At 37.8% G+C, this 16,685-nt stretch overlaps 1 long non-coding RNA gene across 4 annotated transcripts in view; it reads right to left on the reverse strand.

The window, feature by feature from the left end:
- Window positions 1-2,187: 2,187 nt before the first annotated feature.
- LOC146483662 (uncharacterized) overlaps window positions 2,188-16,685 on the reverse strand; it is a 16,820-nt gene continuing 2,322 nt past the window's right edge. The window contains exons 1-3 of one of the 4 annotated variants that reach the window (XR_014863812.1): window positions 5,263-5,414; window positions 3,289-3,355; window positions 2,188-2,473 (exon numbers count right to left, since the gene is read on the reverse strand). This is a non-coding gene — a long non-coding RNA (uncharacterized LOC146483662). Of the gene's footprint in view, window positions 2,474-3,288; window positions 3,356-3,450; window positions 4,082-5,262; window positions 5,415-16,685 lie in introns of those variants that run through there. The other 3 variants (XR_014863810.1, XR_014863809.1, XR_014863811.1) reach the window with 3 other exon arrangements.

Consider the following 16,685-nt stretch of genomic DNA (forward strand, 5'->3'; position numbering starts at 1 on the left):
TTTAAACATAACAGATTTAAAACAAGAAAGCTTGTCCATATTCAAGTTAAGTTCGTCGGCTAAAGTGTTCCACACTCTAATAGATATAAAACGTTAGGGCTTCTGGTATGTCAGTGTATTTCTGCATTTACGTAATTCGATGTACTTAACAGCGTTACTCCTTGACGATCTAGTAGATCTGCATTAGGAGCGGATTTAAGAGAGAACTGATGGTTGACATGTCTTGAATTATAAGAAGTTGAACAGGAAAACGGTAATTGAGGAATGAACTTGGTAGCACGTCGCTGGATTGTTTCAATTCTTGAATTTAACTGGACAGACCGTGGAGCCCAGTTTTGAGTGGCGTATCCAAAGTGGGGACGGACAAGAGTTAGGTATACTTGCCGGTTTTAATGTTGACAGTGCAGTTGAACATCTTAACAGGAACATTGCTAACGGGCAGTTGCTTTAACAGTTTTAGCAAATAGGTTTCCGAAGGCGATGTCCAAAGAAAACTCAATTTCTTAGAGCAAGGACAAATATTAAATATCTGTGACTCAATGTCTGTGAATAATGTTCTCGTAATTTAAATTAAAACTGGGCTTTGTCCCATTTTAAGTACTAAATCTGTTTTGTACACATATAAATTCACAACAAGTAACAGTTGCTTTTTTGGTTTTGTTAGCATTTTAAAGACAGGAATGAGTTTTATGATGAAAAATTAAAGAGGTTCGGTGTAACAAAATTCTTTTCTTAACTATGACTGGATGCATTTTTGGCATAAACTACATTTTGCCGATTGGGAAGTCTGTGGAGAATGTTCTCCTCCAAGATAAACAGTGTTCTATCTCCACCACTCACGTCTGGTTTTAAAGGATTTATTCAACTAATTTGATCTCACAGCTAGTCACAGTTTCTCAACTCACACCCGTTCTAAGAAGTAACAATTTGACAGGACTATTTGTTCAGTACAAAGCGTCCTGGATTACGTATAGGGATTTCCGGCGTCTATCAAAAGGCTACTTATGATTGGTTCCTTCGAATCACACCACAAACGATCTTATTTCAAGATAACAACAATTACTCAAATGCTAAAATAGTCAAATCTTACTCAATTTACAATTAGCTTCAGTCTCCAACAAGTCTTAGAGGAAAAATAAATGGTTTCAAGCTGTAGGTTTCCCTAGGGGAACTTACTGCTCAAGGGCTTACTTTCTGTGTTTACTTACTGTCCCCCAAATAAGTCCCCTCCCCCACCCACCTAGGAGCAAACGTCAGTTCCCCCATTCAAGCATGTCCAGAAACATTGTGTCTCTCACTCACCCCAATTTCATTTCATTTGTTAATTTCCTTCCGAACACGACGTAACAACGGTCATTTTAACCATTCCTAACAGTTGAAATTGTCAACGAATGGAAATACTTAAAATGACCTTTAATAATAGGTGTTTTAACCATTGAGATTAGTCATTTAACTATGAATGTTTTGATTAGTGTAAACGACCAAAATCATTAGCCATAGTACAAGTGTTTTAATTTTTTTTTTCGCTTTAGGAATCATCGTCTTATTCTCTTTCACTCTGTTTTCTCTATGTGAGCTCATGACTGTCGATTGAAGTGGTAAGTTAGGTAAATTACCTAACTTACTTTAAACGTCAACAAGATCCTGCAAAAAAAAAAATATACCTTTACATACATGTAGCTTCTTTCAGTGCTAGGTAGGGTACTAGACAAGGAAATTTGGTCAGAACATGGTAAATCTCTTAGTCCTTTGAGCCCCCAGTGAGGCATAAGGCCGCTGAACATGGTAAATAAAGTAACCTCAATTCACTTAATCTTCCTAGTTCTATTGCCAAAATACTTCCAAAGGAAATAACCTAAGTAAATAAGGTGTGGCGATATGCTTATTCAATACTTGTGACACCAGAATTTTTTTCTGCAAGAATGCAAACTTTTGCATTAATTTAAAATGAGAATCCGAGACTGAGTTTTGATTAGTAGATATAAAGACTTGAGACATCGGAAATCTCTCTAAAAATGAGACCACAAGACCCAGTTGATCAAGTGGATCAGAACGTTGTTTACTTTTTAAACAACCAGCCTCAGATCCGCTCGGAAATAAAAGAGCTAAACACACGACTGCTGTGCTTTTGTGTCTACCATCTTGGATGCAAGTGCGTAGGATACAAAACAACAGTAAACGAAACTGAAACGTAACTTGAATATTTTAATTTCATGCATTCTTTCTTTTACAAGCACCTGTGATTGAACACGCTAACGTGGTTTAAAATTGTTCGATAAAAACTGCGGCAGGAATTCCCATGAAAATTTGTGAAGAAATTATCGATTCTTTTAAGGTAGCACAGAAGACGTCCTATCTTCTGCAACGCTGTAGCCAGATAGACACCCTGTCTTGTTCAGCATTTTTATCTTCTCCAGCATTGCAAATGCTGCAGGCAAATCTCCGGAGACTTTGGATACCCTTGATAACGGACCTAAGAAAACGAAAAGAATGAAATAAGAAAATGAGTGTGTTAACTTGTGGCTCGACCTTAACACTTCATTTTTGTTTTAAAGGTAATGAAGAAACTCAAATGTTATTCACCTTTAATGGTGAGGCTCTTGACACTTTAATTTATTTCTGTTACAAAACGTTACGAATGTAGAGACAAGTTGTACGACGATTGAGAAGCTAGGATCGCTCAAGTTAAGGCTAAGGAGAATGATATTACCATGTATACGTAAATTATGATCATCCGGGTGAGTGTAGTCCTGAGAAGGACTGTTTGAAGTGACATGAACTGACGTTTAGACAACCCGAGCGGAAGTCATCTTCAGAGTCAAGTAAATTGAGGAACATCAGTAGATGGTATAAATGTCTCTTGTTGTTGACCTGATTGGTCAGCGAAGCTGAGATGTTATTACAGGTTTGTCAATAAGCCGTGATGTTATTAGCTGTGAAGACAGTAAAAATTTGTGATTGGTGCATTTCGACCCTTCTTTTGTTAGTCAAAAGTCCGTTGGTGTATTGTCAGTAAATTTCTCTATCATTTGTCTTTTTTGTTGATGTTGTCAATAAGTTGTTTCTAAGGTGCAGGTAGTTGCAGGCAACGGTTGAGTGACGTTTTTTCAGTAAATTAGTAAACCAGCTTTACTAGAGTTAGTCGTTCATAATAATTTCTACTGTAGGTAACGCAGTTGAAACAGTCCCAGTCGATTCTGTGGTTCGTTTGTAAATGTCGATGTATGGCTACTAGGAATTTTCTTTCCTGACGTTTTCATCAACTTTTAATAACTATTTACAGTTTACCTTTGGACTCTGCTGTTTTCGATTCCCCTTGCACCATTTCGGGTGAGATTTCATCTTGGAGCACAATCTGCGCAAAAAACAATAAAGAGGATCAAGTTATAAAAGAAACCAACTAAAATAAAGAGAAAGTCGTCTAAGTAGTTTTCGATTTACAGCCTGTACCTCGCCTTTTGCAGCAGACATTCTTGACATTCTTGCACGACGATATGGTGCGAACTTCTCGCCTGATTCTTTGAAAACTGGATACTGAGAAAAACATCGATGCACGCACTTTCAAAGTTAAAACGCTTATGGCAACATTAATCTATAAGTTCGAGGTTTGGAAAATAACTGAAAGATTAAGTTTTTAGTGTTATGTTACAAGGGTTGCCCGCCTAGACCGGTTTGTGAGTGATGCAACGGTTTAAAAGCTTAATACTGGCAAAAAGCAGGCCAGAAAATTCGAAACTCGAACTTTCGAGGGTAAATTAAAACGATCATGGAAGTTTCTAAAATTGCATGTTCAGTTAGTTACAGAATCGAGTTATGGTTGTTTATCATGCGATGGCATTGAACTCTGTGATTGTTTACCTTGTGATCACGGATAAACATTGATCATGAGCTGCATGTGATCGTGTTTTGCCGGTAAGAGTCGTGCATGTCACCAGATGAAGATTCCTCTCCTCAATATTTTATAATGAAATAAAATTATGAAGTGTAATGTTAGCATTATGGTGATGGGCGAAAACCTTAAAAATCCTGCCTAATATAAATAAAAGTAAATGTATCGAATCAGTACTGTTAGCCTTCAACGCAAACGTCCTTAGGGGTTCGTCAAGCGTTTTCTCCCCCACGAAACGCGTAACGAACCCCTAAGGACGTCTGCGTTGGAGGTTACAGTATCATCGACTTAAAAAAAATTTTTTTCAAATTCCTTTTTCTTAGAGTCCAGTTAGCAGTCGACTTGTGGCAAGTCTAACGTGATACCAATACTAGAGATCAATGTTCGACAAATTGAAGCAATACCAGAAGAAAAGTTTTTGATCTCAAAATTACGTCTTAATAGGGGACATCCAAAAAAATTTCAGCATGTTCGTCGGCTTAGGATGCTGTAGCCTAGACGTTGGAGGGACGTGAAAAATATTGCGTTTGCGAAAAACGAAAAGAGACTCCCGCCTAATTATTAGCAAACTTAAGCAGCGATGACGATAACACCAAAGAAAACGTCGCTTGAAAATATAACTTTACTTCATTCGTACTACTTGGCCATGATTTCAACTGTTCTACTTCAACTGAAACGGCGAGCTAACCAGGATTCGCCAGTTGCGTTCAAGTAAAAATTAAATTTGGTCATTTCAGGTTGTTTTTTTGTTGAGGATGGCAAACAAATTACCAAAATTTAAAATTCACGTGCAGAAGGTTTTGTTTTGTGGCGTTCTCGTCGCGGCCACCATCGCGTAAGTTTCCTAACAATCTACTAATAAAAGTACAAGCTCTGAAATTCTTGCCTTAAAAAAAATGCCATAAATGTATACCTGCTAACTTTTTCTGAGTCAAACGCATGAGATTTTTGTCTCATCATGACGGGGATATCCGAAAACGTCCGAGCCACTTCCGAAGATTTCCGACGATTTTCCGAAGAGTTCCGAACGTTGCCGAAAATGTCCGACGATATTCCGACGACCTTTGAACACTTACGATTCAAACGGATTGTAGACATTTGAAAGCTTTTGTGATTGTTAGTAGGAGCAAGGAAATAATACATTACAAATCTGAAATGAAATGAAGATTTTTTAGAACAACTCGTCTGGATTTGTGAGTCAGGTGTGAGATATTGTCCTTGATGCGTGAGATCGATGTCATTAGTCCCCAGGCGTGAGACTCAGACGCATAATGCGTGAGAGTTGGCAGGTATATAAATGAACAACCAACTGAAAAATATCAACTAAAATAAAACGAAAACCGCCTAAGCAGTTTTCGATTTACAGCCTGTACCTCGCCTTTTGCAGCAGACATTCTTGCACGACGATATGGTGAGAACTTCTCGCCTGATTGTTTGAAAACTGGATATTGAGAAAAATATCGATGCCCGCACTTTCGAGGTTAAAACGCTTGTGGCAACATTAATCCTATATTCGTGTTTTGTGACATTTGTCTTGTGATTTGTGACAATATGGGACTGTTTTGATCGTACCATGAAAGGTAATCGTTTTAGTGTTAGGGATATTACAAGGGATAGGGATATTACAAGGGTTGCCCGCCTAGACCGGTTTGTGAGAGATGCAACTATTTGAAAACAGGCTTTCGAGGGTAAAACGATTATGGAAGTTTCTAAAATTGCATGTTAGTTGCATGATCGAATTTTGTGTTGTTAATTGCTTTCTGCAATACCGAAATCGGCTCTGAACTATAGGAAAGAAATTTTTGCAGCTTCTATACTGTCTTGACTGAAATGTGACGGGGATCGTTTGCGGTGATTTTCAACGATGCCCCGCTGATGCAAATCGCGAGAAACCGGACAGAGCATCATTGCAAGTAAATAACTGTAAATGGTCAAATTGATATTCAACCATAATTTTTACTAACGAGCCAACGGTCTTTAAACGGTTTGCATGCTGGAATAAGAATTGGTTAGTACTAATTACTGTCATTTCTGTATTCTTTATGCTGCATTTATTGTTGTCTACAGGAGGCGCAAGTTCAAGCTGTGAGCGGTCACTGCGCAAATATAAGAGTTTGTATGGGAATGTTTACGATCAGGTTTAGGAGGTACAAATATTGGAAAGTTTTAAATAAAAATGTCATACCTTGCTTTAAGGTGTATTGCCTGTATTGCCTGTGTTGATTTGAGGCCATTTTGGCGAGTTATCATTTACTAGGTTTCCCACTCTTAGGAGTGCCGAAGAATGAAGTCATTACACTATATGATGCAAATTTGTCGCTAAATCAGAAAAAGGAAAAATAATATCTCGCGTTCTATTTAACGTAGACCCGTTCCAAATTGTGCTTTAGCTAGAAACAACCTACATCGGACACTGATAATGCCTCATTTAAAATTATCGTCATTAATCTTCCACGCATACCAGTTAAGAAAACCCTGCAATAACTCACGAATAGAGTGCGAGCTCACAATTTCAAAAGGACGCTACTAAGCGCACCAGTAAAATATTACAAACCCAGTAAGATAAGTGTTCATTGTGAGCCGGCGGTTCAAGACGTCCTCTGGGAGTTTACAGCTGAGTGGCCTGTGACCAAGTGAATGCAATGAAACGTCAGTACAATCATAGTTAGGGTTATTCCCCTGTTTTACAGTGCGCAACTTTACTGGCTGTGCACAATGGAGAGGAGAAACCAGTTCTGAAGCTCGATTGACCTCTGCTTAGTGGAATATCTGCAAAACCAACTCAGTGACCCCATTTTCTCTTTTCATTTGCCAACTACCAAGAAAATTTTTAAATTTTAAAAGGAAAATTCTTAAAAGGAAAATCCTATGTTCACGAATATCAAATTTTTGCCTAAATCTAACCAATGGACATTTTGGCGAACCTTGAGAGAGGTAACGGATTAGATTATTTTGTTAAATATCTCGGTAATACTGGTCAGGAATAGTTTTCAAAAAGATTTCACATGGAATAATTTATGCACAGTGAAAACATTCTATGAAATGAGCTGTAACTATTTTCTTGAAAAAATAATTCCTGTTTTGGGTACTGATGCTTTATTATAGTCCTTTTTGTTCAAAAATGCATAAATTACCATATTTCAATGTTTCTTTTCTAAAGAACGAGCAAGGTGACACCCTCTTTTCTTTTAATGTCGTAGCAAACATATTAAGATTATATTAATTAGTAACTTGACGAAATATGAACATAGAGGATATTACACGACGGCGCGAAGATATGAATTTTGTTTTAGAGTGGTAAAAAAAAATTATAATAATTTCATCGGGCATTGCGGCGTATTTTGTGGGCTAAACTGAAGAATTCAGCGGGCTAAAACATTAGCCCGCTGCTCTGAGGCAATAAGAGAGAAGAAAATAACGTAGCCAGCCAATCAGAACTGGAAGCCATTCAACTGTTCGCGCCGTTTTCTTGCTTGTTTGACTGGAAGAGCTGCCATCTGCAAAAAAATTATTTTGAGCTACAAAATCGATGGAAAACCTGACGAAGAAGCAAATTCTCAGTCGTCTGAGCTAGATGAAGAGGACTTTAATACAGAAACTCGTGGGCGATGCGGGTGGAAATAATGTCTGTAGTAGCTCCACGGCCTGAGGCGAGGTGAATGTAATTTGTCTTCTTTGAGCGAAACCAGCTCAGTTAAGCAATTGCAGACTGATTAATTTCAACAGTCGTTAGTGACTATTTCTTCGCCGTTTAAAAAATTCGGTTATTTTCCTTTTGAAAACTTAGAAGCAAAGATTCTTTTGACACATTTTGTGGTGTTCTGCCAAAGTTTTAAGTTTTTGTGACAACGAAAGCTTTTGTACAATGAAATAAAAGCCTACGTGATTCCGGCAGCGTTCACAAAAGATATCGCGATCGCTTACTGTACTGTCTTTGATTCCTTTTGTGAATGCCCTCTGAAACTATTATAATAGTAAAAGAGTTGATTTTCTTGGGAATAAATATGTTTTTGGCCTTTCTTAAAGCTGATTTTAGAGGCCTGAGTCGGGCCAAAAACATATTTACGCCCGCGAACATCAACTCTATTGTTATATTTTGAGATAAATATTGTTTTAATAAATTCATATCTTTAAGCCACCGTGTAATTTTCTTTTTATTATATAGACAAATATATCGATCACCATTTTTCACCGACTGTTTGTACAAACAATTATGAAAAAGCGGGAAATGACCTCATTAATATCCTCACTAATGAGGATATGGGAAATACACCACTCGGGTCCCGGATGTAGTTTTGTATGAATTTTACGAGTGCTGTATTTTCCGGTACAACACTCCTGCCTGTATAATAAAAACCATGTTATGTTAGCTTTTATTTTAGGGGAATGACCTTAATTGAAGGACTAGTTATGAAACCTTGCCATGAAAATAGTGGTGCGGCAATTAATGTCGGAAAGGCCACGACCGTACACAATCCTTTATTTTATTTTTTTTTTATTAGCTTCGCCATTTACAACATTTTCAACACAGTGAATTAAATTAGGCTGGGTATCCACAACAGCGAGAAGCCAATTACTATGGGCCCGATTTAACTTAAAAAAAGTAAAATAAGCCAAGATGAATGCACTAACGACAACAGGTTACTGGACGAGCAAGACTACGAGAGCGGTTACATTTTAGACAAATAGTCTTAAACCTTCGAGGATTATCGCAGTCATAGTTATCTAGAAAAAACAGTGAAACAGTATTTAAACATTACAGATTTAAAACAAGAAAGCTTGTCCATATTCAAGTTAAGTTCGTCGGCTAAAGTGTTCCATACTCTAATAGATATAAAACGAAAGGACTTCTGGTATGTCAGTGTATTTCTGCATTTACGTAATTCGATGTACTTAACAGCGTTACTCCTTGACGATCTACACCTTTTGCTGTTCATTTACGCAAGATATACATTCATTTACGCCAACAGTTGAAACTATACGGCAAATATACGTTCATTAGCACTTCCATGAACTTCATTAACGCGAATGAACTTTCAATAACGCTACTTGCATATGTATTATTATTAAATTCTCAGTCTCGGATATTGCATTTCTAGCGTTGTGATTGGTTCACTAAATCCCGGTTATCAGCTCATATACCGTAGTTTGACCTTATATGGAAAACGATTGCCCCAGGTGTCGGTAAGCTAAAACCTTTTTTCGGCGAGAAGCGAAAGTTTCTTCAGAAAAATGGAGAAAAAAAAAAAAAAAAAGAAAAGAAAAGAAATACCAGACAATGACAAAACAAAAGCCACAAAGTTCGGCATGACACTATTTAATGGTACGTATCTCCGAAGTTTCCTTTAAAATCTGAAAAATTGCACGATTTTACGATTTAGATCACATAACAACAACAACAACAATAACAATCGGTTACCTTCAAAAATTTGATGATGGCTTTCAAATCCTGGCGGTAAGAGGTTAAAACCGATCGAAGAAATTTCTTAAGAAGAGCTTAATGCCTTCCTTTCTGTTTCTATGCATTTACGAGGACTCCAGTTACAAAAGTTCATCCATGAAATCCGCACAAGCGGCGGCCATAATGTTCGTTTCCGTCGCTCGGCACCACTCAGCCAGCAAAACATTTGAACAAATGTGCACAGCTCTTACGTTTTTCGATAAGCTCGAAGTTCAAAAACTTGCACTGAATGCTTGTCTCAGTGAGGTTGTACCTCGTACACTTGGACTCGGTTTGCCTTAAGTGTTTTAAAACGTCTGCGAGGAATTCAGTTCAGCATAAAAATAAACCATCCTTGATCCCTTCCTTCGCTCGGCACCACACAGCAAAACATTTGCTCAAATGTGCACAACTATTACGCTTTTCTATCAGCTGGAACTTCAAAAGCACTTAAATGCTTGTCTCAGAAAGGTTTTTACTCGTACACTTGAACGTTTCTTGAATTTGAGATGTCCGGCTGCGTCCGATCTACTTCGCTTTCGATTCCGTTTGCAAGGAGCTGCACGTGTCATGTGATCATTTTTAAAAGTTTCGCGCGCTTTGGTCGGAAGTTACCTCAACATCCGGTCGTTTTAATTTAAAAGAAATTTTTACTTAAAATAAAATTCTTTAAACTTTAACATCAATATCCAAACGGGGAGAATTTAATAAAACAATTATTCCATTCGCGCTTGTTGGATATGAGACTGGTTATAGCCAACTCGGCGCTTCGCGCCTCGTTGGCTATTTACCATCTCATATCCAACGCACGCTCATGGAATAATTGTTAAATATTCAATAGCATCCACGGATGAACAATTGCACCTTTGGACAATCATTAACACAAATAGAAAATCAATTGCACAGTATGACAATCAACTGCGTATTAAAGACATAGAATAATGGAATTTGCATAGAGACGCACAATCAATTGCACCTTCATACAATCGTTTATTCGAAATGGTCAATCATTAACATTGGACTGTTTTGAGTCTATGATGTAAAGTATATGAAATAATTCATATATGAGTCTGCGGATATAGATGAAAGTGAGAAGTGATCATCGCAGTGAATTTTCCAATTTATGCAATTGGAAATTGGAAGCCTGAAAAAAATTCAGTTTCACCTCGAAGATTTTGTTATCAAAAAGGTTTGATTTGCCAGGACACACTTTCCATTTTGTAAGAATCTAAGGTCCAAAACTAGCAATTTATCGCTGCACGATTTCAGGTACCGCCGAAAGCATTTTACATCCCTGATTTTATTTCTGTAGACGAGGAAAATTTTCTCCAAGATCAGGTGAGATTCAGCTGTCTTACTTTTGACCACAGGACAAAGAAGAGGGAGATATGAACACTATTTCATGTGAAAACAACCAAGAATAGAGACTGGAGTGTATATAACTTTCACTTTATTTCTTTTTGTTCAGCTGCGTCTCCTTAAAAAAAGGAGCTCTCATGAACCAGAACACTGTGAAAAGAACTTTTATACTTGTTATAATAAGAGTGTTATGCTTGTAGAAGAAAATTATGTATGTTTTTGGTTCCTTTCTTGCATTATTTCTTTAAAAAAGGTAAAATCCTGCTACCCTTTTGTAAATTTGTAATATGATCTATCTGGGTGTGGTCGTGCATTTTTCCAATTTTTGCTGACAGTGTGCTTCTAAGACAAGTTTTTTCTTCTTATTTCTTAATTGGTGATAGTTAAGGTATCCAAACCTTGTAAATTCTTTATTATAGGTGCTTGTCTTATGGTAGAAATGTTTAGCAAAAGAATGTGTTTAAAAAGATCATTAATGAAAATTTTAGAAATCTGATACCAGAGTTACCATGGACACCAGATATGCAAGCTGTGACCACTGAAATATGAAAGCACATTTTATGAGGAATAAATTGGTAGTTGTTTCATTGAAATGTGACCTTTGCTTCCATAGTTAGAGTCATTTTTGTCAGCCCAGTCATTTTGCCCATTTTGGCTGTGGCACTAGGGGTGTCACCCACCCAGAATTGTGGCGCTTTTTGCCTCCATGTTTTCCTGTGTGACGAAAATAATCACGATTCCGCCAAATAAACATAGAAGTTTTCATTGCAATTTAATCTGAATCTCTGCGAAAAGATTCCACAAAAACAAACTGTTGGGTGTTCCTGTTAAATTAAGGTTCATCGCATTCCAAGAGTTAACTGTGGGAAAACATGCAATTTGTCTTTGCCCTTTGCACACAAGTCATGAGTTATAGATAGAAATTTAATTAAAAGCTCCCAAAGAAAGAACTTTCAGGTGTAAGGATTATAACACTTTCGCGTTAAAATTGAGGCCCCAAGCGAAACAGAAGTGATCGCTAGAATGGATTGTATTTCATTGGAATGCTCCAAGATATTCGACTTACAGTGGAGATACCAGGCAAATTGCCTGCTATCTCCGCGGGATGCCGAAGTCTCTGTTTGGTTGCTAAGAACCTCTAGCCCGTTATGAGTAACTCTTTAAACAACCAGCCTGAGATCCGCTCGGGCATAAAAAAGCTTAACACACGACTGCTGTACTTTTGTGTCTACCATCTTGGATGCCAATGCACAGGATACAAAACAACAGCAAACAAAAAACGTAATTTGAACATTTTATTTTCATTCATTCTTTCTTTTACAAGCTCCTGTAATTGAACACGGTAACGTGCTTTAAGACTGTTCGATTAAAACTGCGGCGGGAATTTCCATGAAAATTGGTGAACAAATTTACAATTCTTTCAAGGAACGATAATGTTATGCCATTCGAAATAACTAGTACCCACGAAAGGTCATATAATCTTCATAAATGGACGTGTAGTTAGATAGACACCCTGGTTTGCTCGGCATTTTTATCTTCTCAAGCATTAAGAATGCTGCAGGCAAATCTCCTGGGACTTTAGATACCCTTGATGGCTGACCTAAGAAAACGAAAAGAATGAAATAAGACAACGAGTGTGTTAGTTCGACTTTAACACGTCATTTTTGTTTTAAAGGCAGTGAAGAAACTCAAATGTCATTCACCTTAATGGTGAGGCTCTTGACACTTTTATTTCTGTTACAAAAAGTTGCGTATGTAAGGACAAGTTCTACGACGATTGAGAACCTAGGACCACTCAAGTTAGATACAGATCCAGATTCAGATTCAGATTTTTTATTTATGCACTCTTTCAAAAGTTTACTACAGAAGGAAATTACAATACATCACAAAAGACAACATTAAATTACATAAATATCAAACTAGGTAAAATGTGCGCAGTGACCAAAGGAGCTTAGGCTTTCGAGTTGGTCACTGCCACTAACTGGCGTATTACGTGCAACTAACTAGTAGAACAGAACAAAAGACAAGAATAATAAGAGTGCATAGAATCATACTACATTTTAACGTAAAAAACAATAGAAATGATAATTAATAGTGAGGGCAGAGAAATCAAATATTCATTAAAGGCAGGTATAAAAGTCGGACCGGATCGACTCGGATCACCAGTCCGGGTCGGATCAACTCGGATCAACTCGGATCGACTCGAATCATAGAAAATTTTAAAAATAACAAAGAAATGAGACTTTTACCTATCTGAAAATCACTAACTTCACCAGAAATATCCAGAAAAGAGCCCTACTACGGGCACGTGAGTTCCGTGTTGTCAAGCCGCCATTTTGTTTCACTAGTGCCAGTTCTTCTCGGACGAATTTTCAGACTCGTGTCCAGTACCTTAACTTGTTGCAGCGCGCACGAAATCTTCGCTATCTTTCTTTCTTTTTTGTAATTTTCATACTTCCAAGAAAACGATAGAGTCAGGCACGTACAAACAGGCAGTGTTGTATTTGTTGTGTGTTTTCGCTTTGCACTTTTATGAAAATTATACTGTCAGCTCAGTCCCAGTCCTCGGTTCTCCGATCAAGGTACTTGTCCCAGGTGTTGGCTGGGCATTTTTTTAATGTATGGGAAAAAAAACTTCTTTCCCTGACTCTCATATGCCTGCGAACCCTTCTCCCGTTTTTTTAAACTGCCCACCTACCCCTTCCCAAACCCATTAACACTTGCTTCTCGCTTAGGGCAAAATGTTAGGCTTGGGGAGGGGTAGTTGGACAGTATCTCAGAAACAAATATTGATCCAGAGCTTGTTACCCCCCCCCCCCCCCCCTTAAAAAAAACTGCCCAAAATTATGAAAACAACCAATCATTTTTATTATAATCAATCTTATCATAAATAATTAATCATAATAAATAATTAATATAAAACTCATAAATATATATTAAAACATACAAGTATACTTATTAAAAATGGTGATGATGCCTAATCTTAATAGAAAGTTAAACTCATTACTGTGTTTGGGGTAAAGAATACTAACCACAAAATGTGTGCGTTTCTCAAACGTCCAGAAGCCATTCTGCTGCTTTTTAAAGCACGGATGAAAGCTTGCATCGATAAATACAAAGGGGTGGTTTTCTTCTAAAACTGTAATGCCATCTGCTGCAAAAAGCGATGAAAAACAGCTTTCAATAAGCTCTCATTCGGGCCTGAAGACGAGTCTGAAAATTCGTCCGTCCGAGAAGAACTGGCACTAGTGAAACAAAATGGCGGCTTGACAACACGGAACTCACGTGCCCGTAGTAGGGCTCTTTTCCGGATATTTCTGGTGAAGTTAGTGATTTTCAGATAGGTAAAAGTCTCATTTCTTTGTTATTTTTAAATTTTTCTACGATCCGAGTTGATCCGACCCGGACTGGTGATCCGAGTAGGGCAAGCCGATCTCACAAAGGGAAACCTGTTCAACAAAGTATCGCATTACATTTCATGCCCGACATAAATGCGTGAAATTTTTCCTTTGGAGTTCAGCCCACGCAATCCTCAAGTAAAAATAATGAACTATGACAAGCTCTTGCTAGATGAGAATTATTTATCGACCGCGTCCTTTTGCTTTCCCATAAATTTCCAGTTGTAAATTTCGAAAATGAAACATTTTTTCCCTTTGAAACCTCTATGAAAGCTGAAAAGATCTTAAAGTGTTCATTTCACCAGAAATTTGCATAATTTTGTTTACGACGTCAATGATGCGTGACATGGCACGTTCCGCTTTCGCGTGAAAACTGACAAATTAAATTATTTTTAATTCTTAAAAGAAACCGCACTTTGTAGAAAAAAACGAAAAAAACCTATAACTTTGCTCAGATTCAACGAAAAATCTCCATTCTTACACTACAATGATTGTCAAATTATTCTCTACAGAATGAATGAGAGAATTCTGACGCGTCGGAAAAAAAATTTTCACGTTTTTTTTTCTCACTAATTGAGTTTACGACCCCGGACATTCTGAAAAACTGAAAAAACTTGTAACTTTGCTCAGATTGAAGGCCGTCGATAAAAGCCGGAACATGGAACATTCCGGAACATTCCGGAACATCCCGGAACATTCCGGAACAACCCGGAACACGAAAAAAATTAATAAAAATAAAGGAAAAATGAAAAAAAAGTGTGCATATTTATTAAATAAAGTGAAATTACATTGTATCCGAAAAAAATTCATATAAGAAGAAGTACGGAGTAGGTGGGACGGTAGTATAAATGGGGTAGATGGGGTATGTACTTCAATGCTCATGTATCCCTTATTATAATAGGAGATATATGAAGTACCTACGATAAATAAGGTGTTGTAACTGACCACACTGAATGAAGTTGCAAGTACTTTCCCGCCATTTGCAGCACGTGCTTATCGTCCGCTACGCCAGAAAAGGAACAGTTCCGGCTCGGCTGACCAAAAAGTCAATTTCCTGATGTTCGGAGCGGAACTAAAAGTCGTTCGCGCAGTCTTTTTACCAAAACCCTCCCGGGCTTCCCGCGTCTTCGCCTAGGGCCTCACGTTCCGTATTTGTACTCCTTTGTTGGTCGTTCGGGAGCTTAGATCCGTTTCTCGAACGAAACTATTGTTACTGCGCATACGTTCTGCGCATCTCAAGATACTCGGGTTTCCTGGGTGGCGCCTGCTAATACAGGAATATTTTTGCGCGGTTTAAAACTATGCGGAGAAAGCAGAACTTAACAAACGCTTTTGGTATCTCGAAAGAAAATGGGGGGTAGCCATGCATTTCTCAGAGATAATTAAGCTTTAATTTAATTTAGGAAAAAATCCCATCCATTGTTTCATATTTTGGCGCTTTTTAGAGATATCATTGCTTAATTATATCTGAAAAATGCGTAGCTACCCCCAATTTTCGTTTTGGATTCCAATAGGCCTTCCTAAGATCTGCTTTTCCCGCATAGTCATAAACCGCACAAAAATACTTCGATATTAGTAGGCACCATCCTTAAGTTTTTTACCTTCATCCAGTGTGGTCAGTTACAACGCCCCATTGTACTACCGTCTCACCTACTCCGAACTTCTTCTTATATGAATTTTTTTCGGATACAATGTAATTTCATTTTATATAAATATACACTTTTTTTTCCCATTTTTTTCCTTTATTTTTGTTTAATTTATTATTATTATTTTGTATCTTAATTTTTTTTTGTGTGTTTCGGAATGTTCCATGTTCCGGATTTTATCGACGGCCCAGATTGAACGAATAATCTCCATTCTTGCACTAAATAATCGTCAAATTATTCTCTACATATTGAATAAGAATTTCCTGATGATTAAAACTCACTCACTGCGCACGCCCGAAAGTTAACGACAAAACCGACCGACCAACCAACCAACTAGCCTCCCACGCAGACGTTCTTAGCGGATCGTCACGCGTTCCTGCCCCACGAACGTCTGCTGAAACGAACAGCCACTTCCGCTCGTCGACTGCGGACCAATCAGGAGCCGTTTCCCAACTCGTGTTTGATATTAAAAATATTACCCTAGACAGAATGGCGGACTACTGTAACAGCAAAATGTGCCTAATCCTGACTTCTACATGTGTAAAAATACATGAGTTGACAAAATGATACAAAATGTTATCCTACTAAGTTCAACAGAGAATAAGCTACTACTAGCAATTTCTGTACAGCTTATAGAAAACATATTCTTTGTTGCAAGTAATAATTTAACAAAGGACTTGATTTGTAGCGTGATCACGGCCGTTGTTCGTTTCACAGGCTCTCCTCGTGTCAAAGTACCCTTCACATTCTGGTCTCTCGACGGGGTACTTTTGCATTGCCGCCAGAAATATTTTTTAAGATCTTTAATATTTTCAAGATCTTGCCGGCAAGATGGAAACCGTACCTATGCCCAGGCACTGCGAAGTGTTGGAGGTTAGGGGCTTTCCTTTCCACATTTTCCAGACGAATATAGCGTGAAATATTGTGAAATTTGTGACTGACATCGTACAATG

The sequence above is a fragment of the Pavona decussata genome, unplaced genomic scaffold (genome assembly GCF_977016875.1).
Source record: "Pavona decussata unplaced genomic scaffold, jaPavDecu1.1 SCAFFOLD_38, whole genome shotgun sequence".
Classification (NCBI taxonomy): domain Eukaryota; kingdom Metazoa; phylum Cnidaria; class Anthozoa; order Scleractinia; family Agariciidae; genus Pavona; species Pavona decussata.